This window comes from Falco peregrinus, chromosome Z, assembly GCF_023634155.1.
Source record: "Falco peregrinus isolate bFalPer1 chromosome Z, bFalPer1.pri, whole genome shotgun sequence".
In the NCBI taxonomy this organism is placed as follows: Eukaryota; Metazoa; Chordata; class Aves; order Falconiformes; family Falconidae; genus Falco; species Falco peregrinus.
In genome coordinates, this window is record NC_073739.1 from 69,474,265 (window position 1) to 69,500,228 (window position 25,964).

At 43.0% G+C, this 25,964-nt stretch overlaps 1 protein-coding gene across 10 annotated transcripts in view; it reads right to left on the minus strand.

Moving 5' to 3' along the window:
* Positions 1-25,088, minus strand: part of GHR (growth hormone receptor) — a 125,430-nt gene extending 100,342 nt beyond the window's left edge. For 2 of the 10 annotated variants that reach the window (XM_055790398.1, XM_055790396.1), the window contains exon 1: positions 24,943-25,087. The gene's annotated coding sequence lies outside the window, so the exon portion shown is untranslated. Of the gene's footprint in view, positions 1-7,604; positions 7,624-7,836; positions 8,014-24,942 lie in introns of those variants that run through there. The other 8 variants (XM_027793280.2, XM_005241970.3, XM_055790395.1 and 5 more) reach the window with 7 other exon arrangements.
* Positions 25,089-25,964: the final 876 nt, after the last annotated feature.

Sequence of the window (25,964 nt, forward strand, 5' to 3'; positions counted from 1 at the left end):
AAAGGCAAGTATGAGGATTTTTAGTTTGGATGTATTTTGAATACAAGTTGGACCGCCATGAATCTTCTGAAGATGTTGCTATGTATTTATAAGCTAATGAATCCAATTATGATCTATAACTCTAGACGTAAGTACTACTCAGTGACGCAGTGCTGGTAATCAAAAGCTGAAGTGATGCAAGCACTAGGTGTTCTGATTTGAACATGTTACTGCACTGAATGCCAAAACTATAGCACACCACCAAAGTACACACAAGATTCAGCATCTCATTGTTAAGTATGAGGTTCTGGGAATGCAAACCTTGCTAAGATGAATTGTAAAATTTAGACGTTAATTATGTTACAGAGAGAGATTTCCTAGCGTTTTGATACTACCAGAAACCAATGATACAAGATAATAAGCACAAGAAAATACAAACCTTGGGTGATGTCTCTATTGGGAAACCATTAAAAACAGCAGGTTTGTGTGATTATGAAACTGTTGCATAACATCTTACAAGACTGCAGGTAAGTTTTCAGGTTACTACACAAAGGGAACTTCTTGGATCATAACCGCATTCTTTACGAGTCCAACATAAATGGAATTAATTTGTAAAAGCACACTGAGCTATGCCTCAGAATTACAGAAAAATATTTTTCAGGTTTTAAGGCCAGGCTGGATGGAGTTTTGAGCAACCTGGTCTAGCGGAAGGTGTCCCTGCCTATGGCAGGGGGGTTGGAACTAGGTGATCTTTAAGGTCCCTTCCAACCCAAACCATTCTACGAGTGCAAGAAAATGGAGACTGCTGTAAAAGGAATCTAAGCAGGATTTTATAAACTTGGAATTTTTAACTTGATCAAGAGAACAAGTGTAGGAATTGCAAAGGAATTGCAAAACAGGGTGAAAACTAGGTGAAATTTAGTATTTGGTGAAAATGCCTAGACAATCACAACATGCTGTAACAGAAGCTAACTCCTTCTATAACAGCTCCCTCATTAGTCTAATCCTAAGTACATGAGCAAGACACATCAAGCAGCCACCTAGATGCTTCTGCAGTATACCTTACCTATACACTGTGTAGCTGTAGCTCACCTCCAGGTTTAAGCAAGAGTAAAAAAATTTAGAAGCCAAATTACAGATCAATGTATGGAAAAAAAAATATTTCTTGCAGATGATCAGCAGATTCACTGAATACAGAGTTAAATAAATTCAACAGACATCTGCAGTATACACAAAATGATAATTTCCTTTTGATGCCTTCTTACAGACCTTGGGAAATCAGGAAGTCTCAGGTTCAGCTACTCACTGTCAAGAAGTCAATGGAAATCTGTAGATTTTCCTATTTAATCTGCTTAAGTTCAAAATTTGTAAAATGGTTATGGCAGATCAATCTGATTTTTTAAATTTAGCAAAGAAAAATTTAGCAGGGACAACTGGATCCAGGTTTCATGTGGAGAATGTTCTTACAGCAAACCTTTGAAATACAATAAAAGAAATTTAAGTAAAAGGAAGGGCCACACACAGAATTACTAAGAATTAGGAAAGTGTACCCCCATTACCTAGTTTCTAAATATAAACCCCAATTTCTTCAGTGTACTTTGTGACAGTGTTGATCAGGCACTATCAGCAGTACAAACTGCCACCCCCACGTATCTCCACTCCAGGTCTCTGGTCCATAGATTAAACCACAGCTGATGATTCAGAAAAGACTTAGAGGAAAAGTGATCCCCAGTAGTCTGTACAGAAATTCACATCACAGCTGCTGCAAGAAAGACCCCATCACACAGCATGTCAGTGGCAGTGAGTTATCCCCATCTCCACGCTTTCGACTGAGCCAGGAACCCTTCAAATTCAAAAATGTAGCAGAACATTTGCTTTGTAAAAGAAACTGAAATTAAAATGCCATTCTCTGCTATTCAAACTATATCTCTACTGAGACATGACTTTCCTCCTGTTCAAGATCCTTGGCCAATTTGACCTTAACATCCACCCAGACATTCCTTCCTCTATCATTGGGACTCAAAATGATTGCTGCTTTTCACTCAAAATGTCATAGGCCTGTCCGTGTCTTGACCATCAGCTTGCTGTAGCCATGCTCACTTCCCTGTGGAAAGGCAGAGGAGCAAAACTACTATCACCACATGTTCCTGTCGAGGCTGGGTCTACACTAAACAGTGCACAGGAACACTCCCAGGCACATTATCCCTGGAACTGCATTTATTCAGTTCCCATGAAGTTTGGTTATCTCTAAAGATAAACTGTTACCATGATCCCTGGTGGACCCTCAGCTTGGGTCAAGTACCACAGTTAAAAACAGTTCTTAAGCACGACTTAAAGAGTAACGCTTGTTGACAGTAAAGAGGCAGGCCATTCTGCATGAGCTGGTCCCAGCACTGGGAACAGTCCCAGGCATGCTTAAAGCATCAATAGTTAGCTCTATTAACAAGCAGCCACTTCCACCCGCTGGAGACACCAATTTCAGAGGGATGCTACAATGCCGTTTTTAAGGGGTTGTGGTATGACAGCAGCAATGCTGCAGCCATGCCTTCCCTCTCCCAGCCCTTGCTCCCAAAAACCTTGCAGCTCCCCACAACACATCATCCAAGGAGGCTGCCACGCAGAAGGACAAAAGAATGAAACCCAACAGTTCGTGTTCCACAGAAGCACTTGTTGAAAATGTTCCTGGCATGGCCAGATGCATGACTGTATAGTACCGCCTGGCCCTGCCTAAAAGCAGCACAATCCCAATGTGCCGCCAAGAGGGGATCCTGGCGAAGTGACGGGGAACTGCACTATGGAAGAGGCAAAAGTAATTTTTAACATTTTGAGAAACATGCAGATTTCTCTACCAGTTTTGAATACTGTCAATCACACTAGCTGTCAAGCCATCCTCAGCAGAGGTGCAGTCTCATTAATAAACAGTAACTATTAACATTAAGACCTCTGTGTTTGTTTTATTAACAAAAACAAACTGCGGAGGTCCGTAAGAAGGCATGGTGGGAACAACAGACAACAGAATATGCACAACACAAAATTTTGAGAATGAAAACAGTTACAGTCCTTCTAATGGTCTATAAAATCTCTAAGTTCAAAACTCTGTTTACCATACTGTTGAATGTTCAAAAGAGCTACAACGTGTTTATAATTTTCTGTTATATTTGAACTACTTTTCTGCAAAGGAGATTTTTTTATTAATTCCATTTCTCACTAATATATTAGTCTGTAACAACAGCTGGGAAAGAAATACTTAATAATGGTTATTATTTGTACAGAGCAATGGTAAAATAAAAGTGGGTTGTGTAATTTCCTACACTGGTTTTATGACTATGTATGCCAGGACAAGACTTCTGTACTACACTGATGTTTAATTTTTAATGGACTGGCTGCAGGCTTGATTATTTTATTGCACTCCTTGTCCCTTAGATCATTTCCAACTGCAGCATCTCTCCATTGCTTGGGTTAGTCACTTGTAAAGCACAAGCTGAGCTATAAATTTTGAACCACTCTAACCCCATGTCCATTTCAAATCCAGGACTGACAGATTATTCCAACTAGCTGATAAACTTGTAACAAAAGATTCAGAGTACAACTGTCCTGCCAAAATAGCTGGGATGCACAGAGTAAGTAAGAGCACAAACCAGCCTCCAAGGCAGCACGAACAACCCTTTCTTAAGGGGACATGTTAAAATCAGAATCTAGTTCACTACAATAAAGTTAAGTTACCCCAACTAAAACATCCTGCCACACTACATAGCTATTTTCCCTTATTTTTTCCGTATTTGTCTCCCTTTCTGGTGTAGTGCTAGACATATGTGCCATACATATTAAAAATGAGACTGAAATGCAATCAGAAGCACAAAGCAAACAACACCCAGCAATACAGAGTAATTATTTATTAATTAAATCTTTACTAAGGATCAACAATAAATTCATTTTCATGCATTCTTCTGGGGACTACCATGTTTCAGGTCACTTGTAAACAAATCTTCCCTTCCACTGAGCATTCATACACTGCCTAGCGCAAGTCATATAAAATAGTAACAACATCACTTTTGAAGTAACAACACAAAGGGAAAACAAAAAGAGGTATCCCTTCAAATGTTGATTACTTTCCAACTGTTAAGTAATTTAGTGCTAAGGATCCAACTACTGAAATGTACGCAAAGGGAGACAGAGAACAGAAAAATATGAGGTAAATGTCACCAATGGGTGATTTATGTCTCTGATAATCCACTCTCCGATAATGGCAGTCAAATCAAACCTCTGACTTCTAAGAGAATATTGAAGATAAGAAGGATCAAAGCACAACTCCCATCCCTTTTGCAGACAGCAGCAGATCTGGCTAGAGGTCTGTACCACGGGACAAGGGTTCAATACTTCATGTCTGTACAGCACCATGCAAATAGGAAAGTACTAATGACTCTGAACACAACAGAGGGGAAAGCCATCTCAGCCTTGCAACTAAACCCCATTTCTGCACAAGTTCATAAACAAGAATTAGTTTATATAGAATTTAGGATACAAAGAGTTAGGCAAATTCTGTGTCTCTATTTCTGGACAGAAAATTACATTTATTTAATATCCATATAACTAACACCTGGGGCCATAATTACATGTAAAAATAAAAATCGAAATGTTTTACAAACAAAAAAAGCAGATGAGGGTTTTGACTTTAACCTCACTCACTCCATCAAATAAAAATAATTGTCAGAAAATGGAGGCCAAATTAATGTGTGGGTTTTTGTTTTTTGGTTGTTTTTTGTTTGTTTTTTTTTTTTTTTTAAACTGAATTGATTGCAGCAATCAATAAACAAGTTTCAAAGAACTCTTTTAGTAAAGGCCAAGCCTAGCCAGCAGGTATTGCATTAACCGTCTTTATCAATTAGGACTCACCGGGAACAGACCTTATTTACAAAGCAAGAATTCTGGGAATCCACTTGTGTTAGAAGAACCTCACATATTGCTGCAGAGAGATGTTAGCTTTGCTAAGTGCTGCTTCATTAAGTAAAGTGCACACATTTCTTAATGGAGAGCAACTTCAATAGTCCCAGGAAGTTCATCATCTAGTGTGGGATATACACATCCATGTTAGCAATTTCAGAAACGAACGATAACACTGTTTGTTCATTTTTCTTTTTTTTTTTCTTTTTAAAAGGCAGAATATCATAAATAAAGAATTTGTGTAAACTAGAAAAATATCCCTCACTGTTACTAAACTTTGTCAACATTTAGCAAGTTTAAATGTAGCGAAGGAAGTAGGTTAAATATTGCAAAATATTTCACCTTCTTAAGAGCGCTCTCACATCCTCAATCCTATTCAGGCAGGCATCGATCACTGCACAGTTTATGATGGAAATGTAACACAGGAAAGAGAAGAGGACAAATATTTCTGATGAGTCATTTTTCTCTTTCTCAATAACTCCTTCCCCTCCCTTCTCCAAATGCCTCTTCCAGTAGATACAAACATCAGAAACACATTTATTAAGTCAGCTGTACTTTCCAAAAGGTTGTCTTGTGATATTTTGATGATTACAAAGCATGCAAGTTACACAAACACAGAAATACCACTGCATCACTGTAGCTGCATTCAACTCAAACCCACAAAGGAAGCCTATTAGCTACTGATGCTGATGGCCTTCACGGTAGGAAACCAAACCTCTATTTTGGGTAATCAGGACATGAAGGATTTGGTTTTGGGTGCAATAATATAAGACACAGGTGACAAGGACATGAATGGCACCATTCTCTCTGAGAGGAGAAGGCTCTGGAATGCCGTCAGCATTTGCACTAAGACATGGAAAAAATATGCAAATGAATTTATTAGTCTCTTTAAAGAGAAAGACACCTTAGGTAATACAACTAAAAAGGCAAAACCCCCTCTGCTGCAATCAAACAAACATAACTGTCTCCCTTTTTAACAGAGGCTATTTATCACCAGCCTGAAGATGCCTATAAATTGCAAAGGGCAAAACTGTTTTCCGGCTAGTGTTCCCATCTCTTCCAATGATAACTGGCATTGTGAGCTGAATGGTTTAACTGTTGCTTAAAGGAACAGTAGAAAGAACAGAGGGCAAGATTATTTCTTCACTTTTAAAAGCAGCTGAACTCTGAAATGCTCTGAAATATCTGTACTTTCGTAAGGTTTGGGTAATGTCCTATTAATCAGGAGCATACGCTTTCTCCTGAAATAACAATTTAACTGAGAGAATTCCAGCAAGCAAACCCAACTGCTGCTTATTTTAACATGCAAGCTCATTTTTTTTATACATAAACAAGCATGACTCAGTCCTACACAGTAGTTTTACTAAGAACTTCCTGTCCCTTCCCTGCTCTTGAAACAGTTGGCTGTCCAACATTTCCATGCTAAAACATGCCCTGTTGCTTCTCCCTCAGCACGGCCCCGGCATGAAATAAGCCCTTTCAGAGAGATGCATGCCTTCCCATCTTTCACCAGTGATTTTAACAGTGCCTTATGCTTAGAAATGTCACTGCAGGATTGGGACTTAAGTAGTGTCCATGTAGAGAGAGCAACTGATACTCAATGTAGATATCTGGAAATCAGTTTACTCACAGGTTGAGAAAGAAGATGTAGAAAAAGATGTTGTTTCTACTCTCTTTAAGTAACCGAGTCATTCATACAACAAAGATAGTGAATGGGACCGTATTAAGAAGTTACTTGACTTGCCAAGCTTACTACAGGCATTCAACATTCACAAGGCTGGCTTGAAACTGCGCTTAACAATTAGCTTCCTTATTTCTTCTGGGCCTTTCTTATTTCTTCAGCCTTTAGAATTCACATTTGCAAAATCCTGTAGGCAACAAGAAAGCCTATAAACTTTCATTAAAAGCAAGAGAAAGGCATACTGTGCCTCTAAAAATAAACGGTTTCAGGCATCTTATAGCACCACATGTAAGATCAAATCTCTAGCAAGGTGCTAAACAGACGTGGAGGTACACAGGGAGTAAAACAGACCGAACGAAACTTGCCATGTTCATTCACCCCAACCCCCTGAAGATGATAGTGTCAAGAAATAAGCAGGACCACCCTGAAAAGGAAGGCCATAACCCAAAGCAGGCATTTTTTTTTTAGTATTACTGAACTTCATGATATTCAAGTGGCCACTCCTTTCTAAGAATCAACCCCTTTAATTACAGTCAACCGGCTGTAGCAGAAGTCCATACTCATCATCTCTCAAAGAGACACCTTGATTAGCTTGAACATAAAGCGCAACATTGCTTTTGTGTACGCCCCTCCCTCCTGCCTGGTTTGCAAATTTTTGATTGACTATAAATAGCATTTGTGATTCTTCTAGCAGGTTAAGAAGTTCACTTGAATATACAGTACTCATCTAAGTAGCTCATGGTGCACAGTAATTACACCTGAGCCGTTACGGTGAAAATGGAATACAAATTGATTAATACTGTACAAAGAAAAAAAATTATTCCTCAATACTGAACAGCCCCACCTTCAAAGTCTCTGTAAACCAGTCCTTATAATCTGGCACTGCTTTCTGTCCTTCCCATGCCCCCAAAACCAAGAAAATAACAATTAAAAGATAAGATAACCCAGCACCTGGATTGCAAGCCCTGCCAAAACAGAGGCAGGCCGTTCAGTGGGAGCTCACCTCTCGGCACGTGCACAGCCAAGGTCAACTTTAAAGGAATGAAGCAGCTGTGATATCCAAGAGAAAGAGACAGGCTGGAGGACAGGAGGACAAGCAGAGCCAAGGAGAGTGGGTGAAGGTTAGGAGATCCCTACTGGCAAGTTATCGCCTGCCACAGCCCTCCCAGCTACCACCCCTTCCCACTTGCCCCACAGGCAGAAACTCCGAGCTGAACCCCACACCCATGTCCTACCTGCCAATCTCCCTCTCTAGGTATGCACCCCATCCATCCATCATCTCTGGTAATTCAAATACTCCCATCCACGGTGCTTACAAATCAGTAATGTGCAAAATGTCCTCCACCAAGTGCTCTCACAGCAAAAGAGAATGATCACCCTCAGCACAATTGGGAAACTGCTCACGTTTGATTTTCCAGGAACGAAACCTCAGACAGAAAAGGGAATAAACAAGAAAATGTGTACAGGGATCATCCAGAAGTTTAAGGGCAAAACTGTGCTGAGTGAGAGCAACGGCCCTGTGTACCAAAGTCAACAACCAGATTCCAAGTATTCTGGAATATGAACTCAGTACTTCTTTGGTTAAAAGTTTACAAACCTGAGCTGATGCCAGAGACAAAGGGAACATTCTCATTTTGCAATAAACCTCAGGGAGAGCAAAAGCTTTTAGAAGGGCTCACACTCCAGCTGAAGAAAACCAGCCTGCCAGCTTAGAAGCAGTATTCCCAACGTTTTGTAAGTAGCGGTTAGGGCCAAAGGGGAAACTGTACTGTCAGAAGCTTAGTTTGGTCACCACAGTTATAACCATAATCCAAGAAAAAAAAAAAAAAAATCAGTGCCAGGACCTTTACTGACCAAAAACCAAACAGGACTTTGAGCGTTTGCTCCAACAAAGGACAGTGCCAGCAGCAGGGCACCGATGTCACATGAATGCAGATGTAGGACCTGTCCAGATCCACAGCAAAACCTGTTATGCCCACCCCTGACCTGGAAAGAAAAGATGGGTTTTGTTTTCGTTAAATAGAAGATGTATTTCGCTAAAGCATTTTTCAGTCAGAAGCTTCTTCTAAGACACATTTATTTCAGGCAGTGTTTAAACAAAAAAAAACAAACCAAAAAAAACCAAAGCAAAAGAGCGATTACATCTAAGGATTTCCCATGATTCAAGGCAGTTTTCTCCTTGGTTCATCACAAGATTAAATGTCTGAGTGTCCGACATTCTACCACTGACCAATGTACGTAAGGAGTAAGAGGCCTGGATTGCAATTTTGGAAAAAAAAACCCAAAACGAACAAAAAGACAAACAAACAAAAAACTCAAACCAAACTGAATGTGAGTCAATGACAACATACTGTTGGCTTGGAGGTGCCAGGAATTTTGCAGTGCACCAACAGGAGCAGCACTGGTGACGGGTGATTTGCTGCCCCGCTCCTGGGTGCTGTGAAGCACCACTTTCCCTTTGGGCTGCTTCCCCCTTCTGATGTTGTTGCCAAACAAACAGTGTGCAGAACAGGGTCACAAAGATACAAGTTCAGAAAACCTGACCAGTGGAGAAAAGTTTAGCAAGTGGCATTTAGCTTACAGAAAAGACACAAGACATTTTGGGGAGCAGAGGAAGGGAGGCAAGCACAAAGCCTTGCAGCCTGGGGAGGCTGCTGCAGAGGAAGCAGTGGTCGGTGGCTGGGAGCACTGACTGCTATGAAAAAGATTTTCTTAATAACTTCCAGTCAGAAAAATTAAAAAAGCAAAACAACCCTGCAGTGCTGCAGAACCTCTGCAGACCCCATGGAATTCATTCAGCGGTGCTCAGGGGCTCCACTGTCCCATCCACGTGAGGTGTGACAGCTTTCCTAGCCACGCTGCAAATTCTTCAAAGACAAGGAGCAGTGTCCACTCAGTGCCTACCCAGGTACCAGCAGCAGCAGCGCTATGTCCACCATAATCCTTACCCAAGAATATTATCTCACACAGTCAATACCTGGTATCAGTAAATAATAATTTAGTAAAACTCTACCTGTTTCAAGGCACGTTAATATCTTCACGAACATCATAAAAACACTGGCTTTGCTGTAAAAGAAAACTGACATCAGTTAAACTAACAGCAAAAAACACTTCAGTAACAGATCCTTTTGGTGTGATGAAAAAGATTTACTTGGCTCCATTCATACTGATACATAATTCTGCAAGGGGACTGAAATTTTTATTTCTAGTCAATTTGTATCATTTTCTGCAATAAAACAAAAAATAAGAAATAAATATGCAGTATCATTTTTATGCAATAAGAAGTATTTTCATTTATTTGAAATCACTTGGAAATAATAGAATTTGTTTGAAATTACTTTTGCTTAACCATTTTCAACTCATTGAAGTCATGCTTCAGACTGAAAAATTGATCTTTATTTAAAATATGTTTAACTAGTCCAGCATTTATAAGCTACATAGTCCCAGCTACTCCTAAGAGATGAAACTACTAGTCTAATTCAACCCAAAATTATTAACTGGCTTTGTCTCTTGAAGACTGTTTTTCTAGAAAAATTAGTACTTTTATTTCATCCAGTCAAGAGGCAAGCTTATAACGAAAAGCTTATATACTTCATTGTACAGAACAGACTAATTATCTTCGCTTTAAATTAAATATTCAAGAATACCTTCACTGTCATACCTCATCAGGCTATATTCAGAATTCCCTTAAATGCCAGATTTCAGAAAAATATTTTCCTACAGCTATTTTATCAAGGCACAGAGAGGCAACTAATATTGGGGACTGTCGGATTTCATCACGCATACGGCCAACAAAAAAACGTACTAAAGGCACAAGTAATCAACATGCAGCACAACCACGCCGTAAATTACCCTGCCATTTCTAAATGCCACCTGCTAGTTCTCCTGGGCAGGTATCTTCTTATTTGTTTAGCATAGTTTATAGTATTGCAAACTATGACACTGTATTAGTAATAAATTACTGTCACCCAAGGCAGGGGTCTTTGCTCCTGTTTATCACAGCAGAGAGCACATACCAAAGAAATTCTGCACATACCACTGAAGAGCAGGCATTATACTGAGGTGACTGAATTAAGGTCTTAGGCTTATCGTACACAGTCAGCAGAGTCGTTACAGAAGGTAATTCAGGTATCTAGTGCAGATATTTAATATCACACCATGTGAACACTCTTCAGCAATTTTAGCAAAATCAGGAGATACCACCCAGGCAGTCCAGCCACTATTAGGTCACATTTCCCATCTGTGGCTACAGCTAACTCCTGCCCACCACTGCCTGCCTCAGGCTGTCTTTGATTGCCATGCCCTGGCTGTAGTGCTTTCTGATCCCTTGACCCCTGCGTACACAAGCCTTTGGGTCACACAATGAGCATGGGTCACCCTGCAGGTGACTGGGAGCAGATCCCAACGTCCGCCCTCGCCCAGGGCTCCAGCTGCCCAAAGGCTGCCTCACTAGCCCCTGCCCTGGAACAAGGCTGGCAGCACCTGGCAAGTGGGGCTGGCCAAAATCAACCTGGCTGCGGACTGCTGCCAAAAGGGGCTGACTAGCCCTTCCCCATGACAAGGCAGCCCTCTGCCACAGGCTCCCAAACCCTCCTGCTGCCAGGCGGCAGCGGGGCAAGTTGCATCAGCCCAGTGATAAACCATGCTCCCAGTCAGGGATGTGGCTCAGGCACCTTACGCCACAGCGTACGCTGCAGCCCCCACGGCAGAGAAATGAGAGCCTCCCCAGTTAATCATTTTTACATAGAATATATTTGCCTTTAATTTCCAGCCACAGCCTTCAAATGTATTTCACATCTGAATCTATCCTAAGCAGCCTGCATATGGACAAGCGCTCCATAAAGCTCCATCACTCTTAACTGCGGTGACTGAGTATTTACCTTCAGATTTGGGAACCACAGCTATTTTGGGAGATAACGGGCTTCTGGCACTCCATCGCACTGCAGGGTAGTCAAGTTGCCAACTGACAGTCAAGGAAGAATACAATGCCAAGAAGCCAAGGGAATGCCAGCTGCGAAACTAATTTTTTTACTGATGCAGTTTCTATTTACCACCAGCCTCAGGAGAGTTACTGTAGCTTGCTGGTAGCTTATCTCAAGCATCAGAACTGCAAATCTGCTTCTGCGTACATGTGTATTTACAAATTTGCGCATATAAAATCCGGTATGCAAACACCACGTTTTCCTTTGGTAAAACACACTGCAGTATATTGAATACCTGCAGGGAAAAAACCCTCACACTTACATCCTCTGAAAATAACCAAATATGCTTGATGACTAATTTCCAGTTATGAAATGTTAACAGTCTCATTCCTTCATGACAAAATTCTTACTGATAATAACAGACAGCAAGTTACTCTTTTGGAAAGGAACAAGTTAATATATTCACACATTTATTTCTCCCAATAAGTTTCCACCGCACAGAATATTATTATTTTTTGCTAGTTATGGAAGCATTTCAGCTGTGTGTTTAAAAAAAAAATAATCAAATACATTCTCCTGTCTACAAAACACCCAGGAACATGCCAGAACATAATTAGGAATGACAAGCACATAATGACATGTAAGCTGCAAGTATCCAGTTTTCAGTCTGGAAAATGAAACACCTTACAATGGATATGGAATGCTTTTGCTTCAGCTCTTTTATGCATAGCTGGCACGGCTAATTTGAAAAATAAAGGAACATGTGCCAGCCTACATTTCAGGCAGAGTTCAGACAACAGAGAAATTCAAACAGAGGAAAGAAGATCAGAGTAACCACACCAAATGCCTACATGAACTTTGCAGAGCAAGAACCAGCATTATTAGAGGGCCTGGAGGTAAGTCTCCACAAAGAAACTGGTTTGTACTTGGGGTCTGCCAGATTCCAATTTTTGTTAAGGAGTGAGCTTTTAGCCATTCTGAGATTGGTGAAGAAATGCTTGTTTCCTGCAGATAGGAGACCTGAGTTAGAAATAAAGGTTATCTAAGACCATACCTACTGGTGGTGTTTGGTTAAGTTTTTCTGGATTTATGAAAATAAATTCTAAGTCAATTTGACACCACAATCTGAATTTTCTGAAAGTATGCTGAATTTTGAGCAAATGCCTACATTTCTAGTACAGTATGGAAAACTTCAGAATAAGCAAGATTTCCTAGTGAGCAAAAGGATGTGCCTATTGACAACCCTTACATCTTAGCAGAAGCAGAGCTCCTCAGGCTCAGCTTGCTGATGAACAACACAGGGAAATTTTATGATGGAAAAAAACCCTGTTCTTTGAATCACACAACTTGGCAGCAATAGGTTATCAAATACATATCTGTCCCAAATAATGCTGGCACTGTAATTCAGTTACTTAGCAAAGTAGCTGTGCAGGGTATTACTGTCCTGTGCCTCACAAGTCAGGTTTGCTGCCAACTGGGTCATAAAATAATCAACAAACAACACTCCAGAAAGGATGCTAGATTCCTTCCAGCAGCATCTACCATTAAAGCAATTACATATATTTAGTCAGTAGAAGGCTGAATTTTCACTTCTTTATTAACAAACTGCTCAAGGGGGTCTGATCAGCAAGTAACATTCATGGCTGAGTATAAAGTCAGGCCATTAATTTTTAATTCATGTAAACCTTTCAGCTCATGATACTGCCAGAAAGGACAGCTTGAAAAATAAGGAATAGTCTGTTTGTAGGTTCCCTGGACTTGGATTGGATACATCATCTGTGAAATACAAGCAGCACCTGGCTTACTACTAATTTCATGGCTGCATAAAAACTAAGAGCACAATACATTCAAAACAACACCCAAACACTCAACCTTAAGTATTCCCCTGTTCTACCAGGAAAAAAAACCCACACAAACACAACACAAAAACCAAAGCCCCAAACAGAACAGCTGTAATGGTTCTGCTATGGTTTGGAAACCAGTGCCATGAGCGCAGCCCCTCAAGGCTCATGCTGGCTGAGGTCTGCCTGAGCTCACAGCAGAGCCTCCCGTGCAGTCACGGCCAGGGACATGGCCCTGTTCCTAGCCACAAGCTGCATACGGCTTCCAGGAGCTACTGCTTGTGAAACGCAGACCAGATCTTTCACTCCAATCCTACAACCTATGTTACAATCCCTTTTTCACAGCTATGTTAAATTCCTAAATAAGAGGGGCGGTATGCATTTCCAGAGCTAAGAGGACAGGTAGAGAAACACTTTCCTCAATGTCATTTCTACCTGCTTGCTTGTCATTCGGACTGTAGGGCAGTCCACAGAGTATTAAGAAACGCCTGCAACAACTGGACTGACTTTGAATAATTTCAGAAAACAAATCCCCCCAGTGGTGGCTGCAGTTCTCTCTCATTCACCATCAGCATATGGCAACAAGTGATTCCATCAAGTAATCTTGGCAAAACTTGGAGAGATTGTTTTGAATTTCCTTCATAACTTCTCAATGCCCAACTGTATTAATAGCTGAAGATGAAACACCACTGTTGTGGGTCTTCTTGATTCCATGACAATTAATTCTAATGGTTCATGTGGCACTTCACTATTTCAACATTTGCTTAGATTCATTATGACCAAATGACTGTTCTACACAGCGACTTGCTGGCAATAAGGGAAGAAGAGCAGCCAGCATTTTAAGTCCATGGATAGATACATTCTTGAGCCAAACAATAACCAGAAATACTAACACTACATAAAGTACATCCAAAGTTAGTAACACTATCTGCAGAAAGTTCCCTACCTATAGCCCAGTTAGGCGCCATGTCACTCCTCAGAAAGGAGTTACCTGGATGGTTTTGAAAGCATCATCCCTCACCCACCAGACACACACAGGTCTGGGAAGAAAGTCTGGGAATATGAATGGCTCTGTTTGTTTGAATGACAAAACAACATCATAAATGGCATTAGTCCTTTTCTGTACTGACTGAAGTGGCTCTGCTAAGACAGAGACAAAGGAATGAACGGTAAAAGCAGCAGGGGGTCGAAAGTCAAGGCCCAAAGCCAAAGCTGCCAATAATCAACTATTTATAATGTAGAACAAGCAAAAAGGCCCATGCTGTTCCCTTAGAATTAGATACCCTCCATCCTTGATCTACAGTGTTAGAATTAGTCTAGTCTTCATGTCTCACGCCCTTAATGCATCCCCCCCAAAGCTTATGTGACATGAAGAATCAATTTGGTTGATTGATTCCAATTGACCAAGCCTGGTCAATGGGCTTCTGGTGCTTTTATGTTGTTGCTTTTCAAATGTCTGAAGTCCTCTGGTATCCTTTGTGCGATTACAGCACCTACAGAAGATTGCCAGTCACCTGCACTACGAGCTGCACCAACAGAACAAAACGTAGATTAACATTAATCTTCTCCCAGAAGATGCCCTATTTCTGTCCAGTAATTGCCATAATGAATACATGATTGCTTGTTCAGGCTTCCTGCTATTCTCTACTAGCGACTTTCCACCTCCACCAGCTTCTGCAGCTCTGCTGTCTTAGGGATACTTAACACGTGGGCTTTATCATCAGCTGCTTCTCCTGTACTGGTGTCAGAGGAAACCAATTGCTCAGTCCACATACATTAGCACAAACTCAGAGACACTTCAATTTCTGCTCAGCAGCCCAGAGAGAGGGGCTGGGGAGGGACAGGGGACAGCACACAGGCAGCTGTGCTCACAGGCTGCTGGACGGGCGATTGAAGCACTGGCCGCTGTCTCCTCTGGCCCGAGCACAGCTCAGCACTTTCCTCAAGCTGGCTGCAGTCTGCATTGTCTGGAAGTGCTCCACAAGCCACAGCTTTTGAACAACAGTGCTGCTTCTGACGGGGAATTTTAATAACATTTTTAAGAGCACCTATCTGCATTGTTAAAGCAGGGAGTAATTATTAGAACATCTGGAAAACACCAACCTACGGATATGAAGCAACACCACAAACACAGGCTTTTGCCACTGCCCACCACTGCCACCCTGCTAAAGCACAGTGATGTGACAAGAGATAAGGATTGCTCATTCATCCTGTACAAGAAGCCTCTGTCAGTCCCTCCATGCTTTCCCTAAGCCACACGACTCAAAATCCTACCAAAAACTGAAAACTAACTTTCAGTCAGAAGAGCTGGAATAAAGCAAAGGAAGTAACTTTGCTAGGACTATTAAATATAGTGATAACATGAGGCTCAACATGTTCTGTATACAAAAAGGAAGCATGCAGTTCAATAATCCGCATGCATTTTTCTTACTCATGGATTGTTCTCTCAAAGATGTGCTGAAATTTGACTAGATGCCCAGTAAGCTAAGGATCACGGTTGTGATATTTGGCTTTGTCAATTGTTTAATATGACTGCTTAAAACCAGAAGAAAATAAGAAAGCCTTCTACAGAAGCCTCTGCAAGTAACCTGCTGCCTTCTCCCTCAAGGCCAGTACTGACACTGACACAGCAGAGATGCAGAGCATTCCTCCCTCCCCTCGCCGTCCGTCAGTTTGCACCTTCTCTGGCAGGCCAGGTCATGGTAACTATTCGACAGAGTAAGAGCCAGTATGTCTAATGGATGTCACCCTAGTAGGTTACAGAAATTTTCAACCTACAGAGCCTACAAAAACCGACAACGTAAAGGATGTTAACATACACCGTAATATAAACCTAATACATTTCTAAAATGGTTTGTACCCCAATAGAAGGTGTTTAAGGGTTCAAAGTTACATAAAAAAAATAAATTACTTTAATAACCCCTGTTTGACTCCTGCTCTCAGCTGAGCAAAAGTTTTGGTGTGTGGCTGTAGGGGCAGAGGAGCCTGGCCACCCCAAATGGAGCAAACAAACAGCCCCAAGACCAGACAGCTGTGTGATCGGCAGAGCCAGAAGCCACAGCTGAGGCCACTGCTTTGAAGCACTGCTCAGCCTGAACAGCAGCGAATGTACTTTTTATGCTAATTTTCAAGATATCTGGTCAGTGCCAGTGTCTGAAATGTAAAGGGTGGGAGGGATGGTTCTTTTGCCCATAAGAGCACACTTCTGCTTCATACAGATAGGATTACCAACTCACAGGCTCTTGTCAGATCAGGTTCCTTGTCAGGAACCGTTCAAAATCACTTAAAAATAATCCAGACAAATAAATAACTAGTGAGACACACACCTCTTGTTTCAACCCTAACAACAAATGGTGCCAGTCATTTTTATTGACATTTTTTTTTTTCCACACTTCAGCATCAGTAAATAAAACAAAAAGCACAATACACACAAACAGCATGTATACTACATATAAAGTGAGTTGGTGAAAGACATCAGTTGTTCTGATGCAAAAATACCATCTTTCTGTTCCCTGTGTTTTTTACAAGCTGTTGCAATGACAGGCTCCTACAAAACACTGCAACCACTATGCTATTTGGAAAGCATAGCAATGCAAGCCTCTGGCAAAATGAGACCTAACTATTTCTTTCCAATAAAACCATCTCTACTCGTACCACAGCTCTAGCCATCAGGTGGCATAATTTTTACCATAATAAAAATTAATTATTTTTTTAAAAAAAATCAATATGAAAATATACTTCTGGGTGCAATTCAAGTTACATTTGAGTTTTCAAATCATCTTGAGGGTTTTGGGTTTTTTACAATATTTTAGTCCAGCCACCTCAAACATCCTTAAACAAATCACTACACTTAAGTCTTAAACATGTACTTTTGATTACTGGTCATACAATGTTCAGTTTTCTCATTAAACCAGTGGAACCAAACAGTTCAGAGTCTATAACTTTAGTCTTTCCAATATCATCCAACAGTTCCCCAGGCTTTCATGTCCTGATCTTTCTAATTACACATATTCCATTTTGTTTCAGAAATTATTCACAATCTTTATGTAGTCCCTTGTTCTTGATTCCTCCCACCTAAAACTTCCTTTCCTCTTCTGCATGATTTACCAAACTGAAACACCTGTAGAACATGTTCACCTACTGTGGAAAATTTCTTCCCTCTTCTACTCTTGATATCTCCTGAGGTTAATCAGGCTCTTGGGTTCGTTAGGCTTGAAATGACATTCAAATAATAAGCCAAATAAAAAATGAATTTTATCTGAAATTCATACCTCAGCATACAGAACAGGCATACGACTACAGAAGCTTCCGTATTAATATATCCACTGTATTGTTCCACGTTAATGTGAACAGTTAGTCAGGAGGAGTGTCTCTTCCTAAATCCTATGTCCTTCCTTTTTGACAGATGGGGTCTTTTTATTCCCACTGGATCCATAAAACTCCCTTGGGCTCTTACAGAGAGAGCCCTCCACCTGCAGTAATGCAACAGAAGAGGAAAATGGACCTGCAAATGATTTTTCACAATACTTTTGGTTACTTTAATAATACATTAACTCTTATAATTGGAAAAAAGCAATAGAACAGGCTGCATAAATGCATGGGCACAACAGTAAACAGCATTACTTTTTCCACCATGGCATTAAGTGCATTCATCTGTGCCATAAGCTGGATTCACAATACAAGGGCACTATGTGTTGCTTATTTCCCTTGTACATGAGATACAGGTTTTACAGTTATACACCATAAGCCTGAAAAATCAATGATGTAAAAAGCACCTTCCTACAAGTATTTTTACTCTCCTCCTTGCTCTGATGCAAGTTAGGCATGCCACTCACCACACTTAAATGGGTGAATGCCATCCTTTCTTACCATCACCTCCAGCATCCCTGCGCTCAGCCAAAGCAGTATCCACTGTAGTTAGCACACTCATGTATGCCTTGTGGTAGATAAATTACACACCACCAAGGAAAGGTGTATGGACCCAGTACAATCAAAGAAATTAATTCTCTCAAAGCTACCTATTATTTCAAGGAAATTAGCTATACAAGCAAAATACTTAGCTAAGAACCAGCAGTAAAACAAAGCACAGGCTGTTTTACAACAGTGACTGCTTTTTCTGAAATAGTTTCTGAAATATGGCCACCCTTATTAAATACACCTTAGTTCTGGAAGATACCAGAGCTCACCACACAGTTCCACAAAAATAGCCTTCCTCACAGGGAGGTGAAGGGGCCATTTCTCCCCATCCTGGGCTGCAATCCCTCCGTGCCGTACACACTGTCCTGCACTGGCAGAACTGGCCGACGTACAGGAGGCCAGCAGTGACCGTATCACATAACAAGCATCTCTCCTGTGCAGTGTTTGTTAGCACCCCCCAGCACAAGCAGACCCGGAGGCTCAGTGCTGCTCTCCAAAGGTCAGAAATCACACCTAAAAAACCTAAAATGACCGTCTCAACACTCCCTCTGATCTCACATTGCAGTAACGTTGTGGCCACAAGTACAGTCCATTCACATGTACTGGACCAGCACGCTGGCACTGTCTGGAACAAGCACAAGTCTGAAAAGTTTCAGCTGCATGTGCTTTGGTTATGTGTGTGGATAAGCCCCAAACTGCAAACAATTCAGGAAAAAAAAGAACAGGATTTCCCACTGCAGGCTGCATATCATCCCTTCTGGTGGCTCAACTCACTGCAGCAAGCACGGTCCCTAGCTTATACCCTACAAAAGCCAGGACTCGAACTGGAAGACCAAAGAAAGACCCAGTGTAAGCACAGATCCCTGGGTTTGATCTGCACATGCTGTTTACACGCTGTACAGATGGGCTTGTGGAGTCCTGACTGCATCATATTCTGTTTAACATCTCACTTTGTCCTTAGAGCTGCTCTGTGCCCCAATTCAAACTGTCACAGTCATTACAACAGCGATAGTTTTCCTTGGGGGTTTCTTGTAAGTAAAAGTTCCATAGTGTTCCCTGGACATACTTTACTAGGCTCAGCCATAAAAAGTAATTAAAACCAAAGACAGAGCAACTCATTGCTTCCAATTGCTTTTCTTCTCCTGATCCTCATCCCAGACCTTCTTACTCCAGGCAGAACAGATAAAGCTTGATCCCAAATGTAATCACAGTCAGTCTCTCTTCAACTCATGAGAAGCAAGGGACAAGAATCACCATCTAGATGAAATCCTGCTTTCTTTTCACTCACTTTTTACAGCATCACATAGAGCTACTAGCAATCTCAGGAACAGTCTAAGCTTTTTCGGATGAAACCAGTACACAAGGCATTGCTCAAAATAATTACAAAGTACATCCATAACATGGTTCTTGAGCAAACACAAGTTAGTAAGCATTTGGTACCAAATGCAAACAGTATTTGCAGTCACGTGATAAGGAAGAGCCCACTGCACCAATTCATTCTCAAGGTAACATGGTCAGAAATTCCTGTGTGTGTGAAAACGGCAGGCAAAAAAAGAGAAACTGTGAAACACAGCAGAAACCAGGCTGCTAGCTGAACATTGGAGAGCAACTGGGAATAAGGCATGCAGTTCATGAAGTGAAGCAAAAACTGCCAAGCACGCTCATTTAACCGAGACAGCTGAAATAAAATTTCTTGGTTCTTTCAGGCTGTTTCTCCTGGCCTACAGACTCTCAAAAGAGAGTCAGACTTACCACTACCCAATCCCCAGACTCCAACAGGCAAAGGAGGAGCTGTTTGGCTATACCAGTAAAGTTGTAGAAATGAACGATGTACAGATTAAAATCCAAAACTGCTGCATACTGATCAGGTACACAGATATCTGTTCACAGAACTAACACAGGTACAGTTTCTACCTACAGGGTACCGTCAACACAACCTAGACATCCGCTGGAATATGGAGCCAGACCAGGAGGATTTGAATGAGCATTTTATAGATGTAGCAGATTTTTCATGGCTACAAACAGCCACTGCCTTTACCTGGAGAGGAACAGGCTAAAAAATACCTCTCCCCAAATTCCCGGCTGCCCAGACCTTAACAAAAGTCACTGCAAAAGCTGGTGTACTGAGCCCAGTACAGCAATACCACAACAGCCTGGAGGAACAAGCCAACAGCCAGTGAGCACAGCACTGGAACAGCTCCTGATGATACGTCAGGGTTTGATTTCTCTCCCACCAAAAGTCCAGGTTTTACCAATCTCACTCTCTCCTGAGGCAGTCAAACTCCAAACTCAATTTAAGCACTTGAATGATGCAACACAACAGTTGTTATTAATAACGTAACTCTTTCCAACTGCCCCTCAGAATTGTGTATTAGGTGCTGATAAACCTGTATTGCACAAAATGACCCTGTAGCGCATCTGAAATACTACTTCATGTTTGGACTGACTACTTATAAACTGAATTTGAAGGCTGTAATGGATTTATGACAGTATTTAAGGAGCTTTTAAAGTTTTAAGTGTTAATTGTCTCCACCCCTGCTATTGTCCAGTGTTTAAATGGTACCCAAATGCAACTGATAATTCATATTTATGTCTTCACATATCATCTTTGTTCTAGGATTACAAGCAGTAAGCTTATTAAGTGATCAGAGACAGAAATCTTTCGCCTTAATGAGTGCAAAGCTGGTGAAGCATCCTCTCTGCCCATTCTCAGTTCAGTTTCCCATGCACCCGCCCTAGGTAGTCACCTGTAGGCTTAGCCAGTCTAGCACTGTGATACCCTGCTGTGATTCTCATTTCTCCTTCTTGGTAACCATTTAGAGAGACCAGGTAAAGCCTCACCCCTTCCACACCAGAAGAACAGGTGCTGTGCTTACTCTTTTAATGCTTAAAATTTTCTGCTAAATTTACCAGAGCTCCATATCCTGCCATCAGCATTCCCCACGCAGACTTCATTGTTCCCACCATATCTCCAGCATCCTCGATGCAGCCCTGTATGACCTTCCCCCTTATGACCACAATCCCACACAGTGACTCCCTTCCACGAAACACAGCTGCTAGTCTGGATGCATAGCAGAATGAAAGACTATGTTGCAGACTGTATCACTACAAATTGGAGTATCTTAAAAACTCAAAGTTATAAAACTGAGCATGATTTAGAAGATACGGATATCAACATTGCAGTCAGTGGGTTTTTTTGAAACAAATGTGCTTAGCATGATAAATATGAATAGCATGACAAATGGAGTTTTAAGCTCCTGCATACTCGATTACTGCTATAATCCTTCAGCTACTAACTACATGGGTAACAAATGATGTGGGACCTTACACCCGAAAAGTTGCTCTGAACCAAGTGCCTGTGCACATGCACATTTAATACAAGTAGTTCATGCATCAGTGACCATTACTGCCTGAAGCAGAAGACTAGACAATGGTGTTTTCCAGCAGTTATTCCTTCAGTAAAAATAATTTTAATTGTCTTTTACATCCTCACATTACTTCCAAAGTGCTCAGCAAACGGCAAGGAACATTGCCTTGTTTAGGCAAGACATTATGTCTCAGTCTACCATAAAACACCCTGCTACTGTAAAGTGTTTCCAAAGTTTATATTAACTTATTAATAAAACCACAAAGTTTCTGGTGATAACTTTCTTTACAATAGAATACCTGCTTTCAAAAAGGCCAACAAAGTATCATGCTTAAACATATTTTCATTTAATTACCTGCAGTAAATGTGATATGGACAACATTAACCTGTCAGGAAACAGCCTTTATGATTTACTGTGAAAAATTGTTTCTCAATACATTGAGAACCCGATCTTTGGTAAGAGGATGCTTGTTAATCTCTCATGAATCAAAATGATGTAAACACTCACCCCATACAAAGAACTTAAATTGGGATTCATATGCAAGAAAGAAAGATTTCCCTTGTGATAAACAATTCGAGTACAAAGTGTTCCTTCAAGTCCTGACATAAATTGCTCCTGCCAAGCTAGTATCTCATTGCATCAGCCTTTTGCCTTTGCCACGACTGTAGTGGCAGCCCTGCTGCCTCTCCGCCCGCTTTCCAGAATTACCATCCCAGCTCTGATGGGCCAAAGACTTGTCTTTCCATCAGATAAATACTTGGTGAAAAAACAAGGAAGATTTAGTTAAAAGGAACCCCATCCTCTAGCTAATCAACCATTTAGCGACTTCCAGGTGGACTGAGTAGATTGCACTAGTAGTATCCTTGCCCTTCCTTTCCCCACAAACTTTATCCCCTCTTCTTGTTACTCCTATCATTTTTATTTACTTGCAGTGCTTTGAAAATATTTGACACCCACCTTAAGATTACAAGAGCTTCAACTGGACTGAAAACAAGTGTTGGTTGTGTATGATAAAACTTTTTTTTAAAATCAGACAAAAAGAAAAAAATCAAAGCATCTCTGCCTACATTGCTTTCTCAATGACAAATATTCACAGCTTCTATTTTGTCCACAGAAATCTGGTATTTCAAATAAGATACACAATGTTATATTTATTCAGCTCAATGCTCCCATTAGTAGCACAAGATAAACACTGGCTTTGATAGAAAACAATTTCTACAGCAAAAGGAAGCTTCACTTGACCGAAACAAGGCCTTATCTCTAGTTCATAACACATTAACAGAAATGTATATACAGTTAAGGGAAAGCAATCCTGTGACTGAAAGTTATACCATAAAACAACCAATATATATTATACTATCTCAGCCTCCAGATCACAGAAAAAAGATATCAACCCAGAAACAGGGGAATTGCCGTCAAGGATTTATTTGAGCTTTCCCTACTGGAAACGGGCACAAGAGGTCACACACAGTAGCACATGCTACTTCAGTTAGTAAAAACATGCAGAATCAGCTCCATACAACTCTGGATCACACCCAGCGTGGCACAGACACCTATGCTTCACTGTGCTACAGAAAATAACACTTCCATAGAGCCCCTGGTTTTATACATTTGCGTGCTGCTGCACTGCTGCTGTGCAAAAGCATCTACACCAGGAGACTATGAGACAGCCTGTGGCGATGAAAACATACCTGGAGAATTTCACTCCAAAATATTTGGGGGATATGTATGACTCCTCTATAAATTACAGCAATTATTTTCACATATTTAACAGAAGTACCACTACCATTTACTGGCAGTTTTAGAAATGCCTCCTGAGAAGCACTGCCTGCTGCCTTGCTTGTCAGTTCTCCACAGAACATGCTAATGTCCTGAATTAACACAGCAAGTAGCAACTCTAGTAAAGCGAGACAGAGATGTTGTGGAGATGAAAGACACCAAATTCCCATTTAAAAATTGCAAGCTGTCTGAGCAACTTTCAGTAATATTTACATTTTCTCACTCAGAACCACAAAACATCTCAGTTGCAATCTACTCTAATCTCAGTATTTAAACCAGCATCTTTTAAAATAAACACCAGTATTTAAATCAATCTTCCCAAATCTCCTTGTATTGATTCTATTCCCAGCTTACATTTTCATCACTGATTCGAACAACCAAGTCTAAGCTATAGCTAAGAGTCTTTCAGACTTAAGCACCACTTTACCAGGTAAATACCATTTTTCCTATCGGTAAACACTTACTTAAAGCATTTATAAAATGGAATCCAACTCAGGCAGTGGACTACAGTTTTTTAATTACTTCATTCTTACTTCTGATTTAACCACGAACAGAAAGATGACCAGATGTGGGTCTTTTGTAATTGCTACACGAGGAGGAAAGTGAAGCTGTGACTGAACAGAGTAAGTTAATAATACATTAGAGTCTGAACGAGATAGATGCTACTTAAAAGATGAGTAACTAATGCACATCCACACACATGATCGCTAGAAGTAGCCCCACGAGAGTTTACAACAAATATCACTGAAGACGCTGCTGTGAGAAAACACTGCTCCTCTGCAGTGACACCGTCTGTGTTGCACACCACCGCTCCGAGCATTTGCACGATTTGTTTTTTAAAATACTGCCTGTGCTCAGGTTTTTTCCCCGTGCAATACTTGGAGTAGACCACACACCCCAAGAAAGGCAATCAGTTACAGATGGCATGAAAAGTTGTTTTTTAAAAAAAGAAAAAAAAAAAAAAAGAGGGGAGGGGGGGAGTTGTATAAACTGGAATAAACCACACCGAAGAGAAACTCCGACCAGGTCCGTCAGGGCCGGGAAGACCGAGACCCCGGCAGCTCCCCCACCGCCCCGCTCTGCTTTTAAGCCCGAGCCCCTGCGGAGAAGGTTTCTCTGAAGAACGGTTTCTCCAGCGCGCCAAGGCGGGCTCCCCTTCCCCGCCACCCCCCCGCACCCGGGGCCGCTGCACACTTCGCGCCCCGGCCGCCCCGCCGCCGCCGGAGCTGCCGCCCACTGCCACGGCCCGGTCCGGCGCCGCGCTGCCCGCGCCAGCGGGACACGCCGGGCGCCAGCGGGACACGCCGGGCGCCAGCCGCCCTCGGGGGCGCTCCGACACCGACCGGGGCCGCGGGCACCCGTCACAAGCCCCCCGCCACCGCCGGGCGAGAGCCGGGCGCCGGGGGAGGAGAACCCGGCAGGAGCCGGACCCGGCCCGAGGAAGCGGCCCCGCGCCCGCTGCACGCGGGACGCGGCGGGCGGGGGGAGGCGCGCAGCCGCCGCCCGGTACTCACCGACTCGCTCAGAAACTTCCCCCCGAGTTACGGTGGCGCGGCGGCGGCGGGCGCGGCCCCCCCCGGCGGGCGCCGGCACCATGGGAGCGCCTCAGCGAGCGGCCGCCGCGGCGGCGGCACCGCCGGGCATCGCGCTCCCTCCGCCCGGGGCCAGCCCCAACTTCTGAGCAGGCAGCGACTACAGGCGCGGGCGGGCGGCGGGCTCAGCCCGCACCCCTCCCGCGGGGCGGGGCGGGGCGGAGGTCAGGCCGGGGCCGGCGGGGAGCGCACCGCCCCTCGGCGCACCGCCGCCCGCCGCCGCAGCGCGCACGCCTCGCTGCCCGCCGCCCTCTGCGCGCCCACCCTGCCCCGCCGTGTCCCGCCGCTCAGCGGCCGCCGCCGCTCCTCACCCCATGGCCGCCGCGCCCGCTGGGCCCTCCGCCCGCCGCGGGGAGGGGGCAGGGAGCGGGCTCTGCGTCGCGCCGGGGAACATGTCTGGCGGGGCGGGGGCGGCGCGGCCCCGGCAGCGCGGCTGGCTGCCCGGCCGCCCGGGAGCCCCAGCCGGCGCCTGTCACTGTCACTGCGCCGCGGGGCTCCGTCTAGGGGAAGGTGGCGGCTACTGCAGCGCTTCTCGCTGCCGGGGGGGCGGGAGCTGCTCCCCCGGGACGCCGGCTCCGCGCTGTGGGCGCCGGGGGCTGCGCGGAGGCGTTACCGCTCCGGCACCGCCTCGGCCGCGGCTGGTGGGGGGCGAGAGCGGGGGCTCCGGTAAGGTGCCGGCAGGGGCGGGGTGGGTCTGGGGGGGCGGTGAGGGCGATGTTGGGGACGAGGGGTGTCGGCGTGGGGCACGCGCGGCTGCCGGGGAAAATGGAGCGGCTTTGGAGCCCAAGAGTGCGATGACGGGCACCTTCCTCACGCAGGGCCGGGTAAGGGGAGTGTAGGCGTGAGCTACAGCAACCTGGGGACCGACAGCTTGGGCTTTAATTATTGTAAAATAATTAAAAATTGTCTTTTGAGAAACAGCTTAGGAAAGTGAGCAGTCAGAA